The sequence below is a fragment of the Columba livia genome, chromosome 5 (genome assembly GCF_036013475.1).
Source record: "Columba livia isolate bColLiv1 breed racing homer chromosome 5, bColLiv1.pat.W.v2, whole genome shotgun sequence".
In the NCBI taxonomy this organism is placed as follows: Eukaryota; Metazoa; Chordata; class Aves; order Columbiformes; family Columbidae; genus Columba; species Columba livia.
In genome coordinates, this window is record NC_088606.1 from 64038162 (window position 1) to 64044161 (window position 6000).

At 45.6% G+C, this 6000-nt stretch overlaps 1 protein-coding gene across 11 annotated transcripts in view; it reads right to left on the reverse strand.

Annotated features, from left to right (window-relative positions):
- GAS2 (growth arrest specific 2) overlaps positions 1-5737 on the reverse strand; it is an 89152-nt gene extending 83415 nt beyond the window's left edge. For 4 of the 11 annotated variants that reach the window (XM_005499336.3, XM_065065481.1, XM_065065480.1 and 1 more), the window contains exon 1: positions 4723-4949. The gene's annotated coding sequence lies outside the window, so the exon portion shown is untranslated. Of the gene's footprint in view, positions 1-4722; positions 4976-5057; positions 5307-5496 lie in introns of those variants that run through there. The other 7 variants (XM_005499338.3, XM_065065483.1, XM_065065479.1 and 4 more) reach the window with 5 other exon arrangements.
- Between the last annotated feature and the right edge of the window lie 263 nt (positions 5738-6000).

Below are 6000 nucleotides of genomic sequence, written 5' to 3' on the forward strand. Positions count from 1 at the left end.
GGTCATATTTATGCAGCACAACCTTTTTTTCCACCTCTCTCAATAAGAGGATGACATCTCAAATTCTTAGACTTATTGTCTAGCTGAAGAATTCAGTGTGGGATAGTTTACAGTACACCTAATGACATGTAACAGATTCAACACACTGAAAGGTTATACTTCTCCCTACCAAACAGTGAAGGTTTTATTTTGCTTTACAGTAGTACATTTAGTTTTCTGCCTATTGTAGCTCACTATTTGTGTTTTGCCAGCAGTGTAACTTACACTATCTGGTGATTGTTGTCAGTGATCATCAGGTGAAAGCAGTGAGAATCAAACAAGTAATCTTCTGTAACTCCACTGGCTTTTGATGGAGTTAACTGGCAGAACAAAAGGGTTTAAGAATGATACTCTCTGTATTCAAAACACAGAAGAGGGAAAGACAGTTGTATCCAGAAAGTAAAACCGGCTGCACAACTAGGCACTCAAAGTTGCAGATCCCTGGATTCAATCCTATTTCCTATTCCAACCACTTTCCTTACCTGTAAAATTGAGATTAATAGTACTCTTCAACCAAAATCAAGTATAATCAGAAGGAAAAAATGTATTCTATACAGTAAAAAAGTGCGCGTGTATGCATAGATATACATACACAGAAAATACACATGCTCAACCAGCAAGTTTTCATTCCAAATTACCCAGCACATAAGTATAATGGCTCAGATAGAGCAGCTGCTGGCTATGCAGTCCTCTCTGCATTACACCAGCTTCTTTGTCGCTGCAGCCTTATTCCTAATTACAACATATGCATTAGTTCTCAAAAAAAAAGGAGGTTTCAACTACTCCTTTTAACTTGAATCTAGGTATAATCCTTCCAGGTCAGAGATGAAGTGTTGCCGAGTCATTTGTTCTTTATGACTTGGCTTAAGAATTAGCATGGAAATAAGTATCCAGCAAAACAAGTATTTTATCTTGGTATTTGTATTCAGTTAGAAAGGAATTAAAAAAAAATTTAAAAGTGTCTATGGAGAGAAAAAACTACAAAGCAAACACAGAACTGTATTTAGAGATCAACTGAATAATCTCTGATGCAAAGGTGTCTGCTATATGATGTCCCCTTTGTACCACACCAGCTTGATTGTGACATCAAGGCAAGACACATCTGTTTTGGCCCACTCCACTACTATCACCTTGCAGGAAAGCTATTAGTAATTAACTAATAATATTTGACTGACCCTGCTCAGTTGGCAGCCAAAAAAGAGTCATCCAGGGCTGAAGATCTGCACATGTGCCAATTCAGTGGCCTAGCTGCTCCACACAGCTGGAACAACTGGAGCAGAAGATGACATAACTCTGCCTTGGACACTGGGTTCATAGATTCTCTGTCATAAAATCATCATAGAATTAAACACACAGACTTTAAACTTGTGAAATGAAGTCTGCTGTAACGCGACTGAGGAAGCACATTAGCTAGCAGTTGTACAAGACACAAAACATCCTGCACGCAACTGTGCAACAGCTTTACTCTTGACAGCAGAGAGAGAGCAGACAGCAGCTTAGACAAGAGCAGCAAGAGCTTTCTCTGAAGGAACTGGAACTTGAGCACTAGACTGCACATTGGCTTTGACAGAGGGGTATCGGCTGTAACTGCAGACAATCTCCTGCTGTCTCAGAGAGAAGGTAATGCTATTGGAAAGCAGCCATCCTGGAAAGAGAGGAGACAGAGGATCAAAAGCCAGAACAGAGCTCATGAGTATCTGGCAAGGGTCTCTGCTGGATCTCCCTGCTAGTTCTAATCACCTCAAGCAGATGGAAAAGAACAGTTTGAAATTTTACTGGAGTTTAAGTGGGCTGAGTGAAGCATTCACTTACTGCAACTGTGAGCTGGGTGTAAAAGAGGCTTAAATAAAAGATTCAGTGTTCATAAACAGATTAAGTTGCAGCAACAAAATGCACATTTGTGCAAGCAGAAATGAGGCTACCCACAATTTGGGACCCATACTTCAAATCACCACTTTCACATAAGCAAGTGCCAGTTTCACACGCATAGCATGTCCAAGCATAAATACATTCACATTTCCAAAACTGATTTCAGTTTTCCTGCCTCAGTGTTGGCATAGTTTTCAGATTTGGAGAGTGTATGATTAGTTTATAGACTAAAGGCTGCTCTTTTTTTTCCACTTCCTCACCCATATAGATACATCTATGTATACATACACATATATGCAGCAAGGGGGGGGGGAAATATATGTCAATGTCTTCATTGAGAGCCACAGATGTAACTATCAACTTCTATAATTTATGTTTTGACTGTCAGGAAACTGTCCCCTGTGGTGAGATCTGCAAGACAGTGGAATAATTTCCCCAAGCAAAACTGTGAAAGCTTTTCCACTTTAAATCCTCAAAATGGACCAAAAAAAAAGCAGTAGGAAAAAATATAGACCTACCACTCACTGAGACACGTTACTCAGGCAGCCTTTGCCACCTGCAATTTCCAGTTTACTACAGAACAGTAATCACTCTCCTTTTGCCCTTTCACATAGGAAAAAACAAACACAATCATTTTTGAAGTTATTCTGCTACTACATCTAACTCATAACTCCTCTTCAAGAGCTATTACAGAGCCTTCCCTTCTCTAAGAAACAGATCATTCTCATCTGCATCATCTGAAATAGATATCTGTAATCTTAGGTTCTGCATTACCATAAACAGGCAGATAAAACATAAGTTCACAAATGCAGCAAGCATATTTTGTAAGGAAATTCAATTTTTCTAGTTATTTTATTATCCGTATAAACTATACCACAACCAATTTAGCCCAAGGTTTCTGGAGCTTTCCCAGATTAACTTGGAGCATTCTGTACATGTTAGGAGCAGGGGGAGGGGCACTGGAGGGGAACCACCATCTGAAACTCATTAATCAATTAGAATTTTTAAGGGCTTACATCAAAATGTGATCTCCACTGATAAACTAAACTTTAATCACAAGAAGCCTTTGTCCTTTACATTATGAATATACTTGTTATGAATGTCTGCAATACTTTGAGCAGAGGATAGAGAACCTGGCACAAAAGCTTACGGACACCTTAGACCTGTAAAGCCCTTGGTCTGAGGCCAGACCTAAACGAAGTTAACCACACGTAAATATCTGAGCTAATCATTGGAGGCCCACACATTTTCAGGACTATGCCTAGCAGAAGCAATTTCGTTGCCTTGATAATGTCTCCCCTACCAAAAGGAAAGCAAAAGGTCCTTCTCACATTGACCAAACCAAAACTTTAGGAATGTTCAATATCTATTTGCTCATAAAATTATAACTTCTGGAAACTAAGCCCAATTCCTAACATGGTCCAAAAACTTTCAAGTGGACTTCTCTTTGCCTGGCTCTTACTGTATGGTTTTTGTGCTTGTCTAAGCAAAATAGCCATTAAAAATTCGTACAAAAGAAGTTTCAACCTCCACCAACTAGAAAAGGAAATACATACTTAAACTGACATATCACATCTTACAAGGAGTATAAGCGTGTCTCTTGCTGCAAGCACATTATACGGACAGTATTACAAGCTGACTCCCAACCATCAACTTTGCTTTCAGGTATTAAGTTCGATTTCCAAATCCTGCCCTGAAACTAGCGTGAAGCTTAACTGAGAGGCGTAAAGTGGAGCCAAGGAGGTGCTTTGGATAGTAAGTGTGATAATTTAAATAAGACTGTGGGTAAAATAAAAAAATTGACCAAATAAGTTAGTAGTAGCCTAGAGTCAGTAAGAGCTAGAGACCTGAAGATAGACTCTTCCTCAGCAGCTCCATCTAGGTTTGGTTTGGTTGCAGTTCCAACCAGGGTACCACAGTATAATGCTGAGCAGATGGCCTATGGTACCATATGATATGAATTTAGGAATGTCAGCTAATTTCCTATTAAATCACAATCCACATCACAAAACCATCATAAAACCATTACATTTGGCACAGCATCTACTCCACAGTGAAGAAACCATTCATAATTTAATGTACACGGAAACTGAGGAATACTCTTTTTTTTGTTCATTTTAAATTTCAAAGTCATGTCAGAAGTGTGCTGGAAGTGCACTGGGGAGCCTGCCATGCATCCTGCCTTGTACCCCAAGAGCCCTTCTCCCCTAGGAGCACACAGAGCCCACAGGCTCAGCTGACACACACCATAGGAAGAGGATGCTGACAGCGACCCTAGATAAGGCAAACAGCAACCTCAATTTCTTGCAAGTAAAGCACTACTGAAAAAGCAGAGCCCTCTTCAAGTCAAGCTCTGCCCTCCTGAGATTTGAATCTAGAGCCCGAAGAGAAAAGCAAGAACCTGGAAGGATGGAGGTGAGAGGTATCTCATCCCGCCTGACCTTTGGGGCAGCGGAGGGGGCAGGACGGGAGCGCCTCGGCAAAACCACCCGCCCTGCGGCAGCGCTTGGTCGCCTCCCACCCCAAACTTGCCGCAGCCTCCGCTGCAGCCGTTCGCATTTCCCATGAGTGCTCTAAACCTCCAAAACCCGTCCCCTGCTCCCCCTCCTGCACCACCACCAACCCGGGGCTACGCGAAGAGGCATGAAAAATAAGCCAGAGGTTGGGGCGGGTTGAGTGGGGAGCGCACAGCGAGTAGGAACGACCCGAAAGACGGGCTGGAAACGCGCACACCGCCCCGCAAGGGGAATCCCCCTCCCCCGCGTTTTGCCCGCACCGCTCCGAGCGCCCCGCAGCTGTCGCCCCCGCTCTCACCCGCCGCGGAGCCCGGCTCCGCGCTGCGCAGGGATGCGTTTGTCCTGCTCGGGGCCCCTCCACAGTAAGGCTGAGCTAATGGCTTTGCCATGAGTGCTGGAAGCTGCTCCCAGCTCTGCCCCTCGGGGGCAGGACCAAGCAAACCCGCCGCGGCCCCCCCGGCCCCTCCGCGGGATGCCCGGGGCGGTCCGCCAGCAAGCCCCGGGTGAACCGCTCGTGGATTCGCACCGTACACCCACGCACGCCCTCATTCCGCCTCTGCGGTGCTTTCAAACTCCACACGGAGAGCGGGAGAAACAAAAAACAAACCACGAACCAAACACACAAAAACTCACAACCAGAATGAAGTCCCCGCTGCTCAGCGCCTGCAGCCGCCCCCGTCCCGTGGTGCCGCTACCGAGCGCTGCCGCTTCCCCGGCGGGCTCACCCACGGCCGCCCCTGGACACGGGGAAATCAAACAAAAGCACCTACTCCTTAGCGAAAAGCCGCAGGGCAAAGCCCACCTTCCCGCTCCGCTCCCCGGCCCCTTTCTCTTTACACTTGAAGGCAGCCGGCGAGACGCACGAAACGCCCCTCAATTTAAAGGAGTCCGGGCTGCGGGGCCGGTAGCGAGCTCCGCTGGGGCAGGCAGGGCAGATACGATAGATAGATAGATAGATAGATAGATAGATAGATAGATAGATAGATAGATAGATAGATAGATAGATAGACAGACAGACAGACAGACAGACAGACAGACAGGGCTCCCTCCGCCCCCCTGGGGCCGCACTCACCGGCCGCCGCCGCGGCGCTGACCCCCCGCCCCCGGCAGCCGCCGCCGTCCCCCAAAGCTGAGCTGAGCCGAGCCGAGCTGAGCTGAGCAGACCCGCAGCAGCCGCGCTGCCGCTCTTCATACTTCTGTCCGCTCCGCTCGGGGCTCGCTTTGGGAAACCCGGCCTTTTTTTTTTTTTCTTTTCTTTTTTTTTTCCTCTCCGAAGCCGATTTCCTAGATTTCAGCACTCCGCACAGGCTGAACGGAAGTTTAAGACTTACTTTTTTTCAGAGGGGCGGCAAACGCAGTTCACACTGGTTTACCCTTGAAATGCTGAGACATTGTATTACAGCCCTTGGCAGCGAGTTGGTGCTTGGGTCCGTTTCTCTTTTATTACTATTACTCCCTTTCCAAGACTCTTGATTGTGGGGGGAAAAAAAAAGGGGGGGGAGAAGGGAAAATTTCACATCCAAGATAAAACTCTCATTTTCTTTAATTTGACTAGCCGTCTCAAGGACTTTTTAAA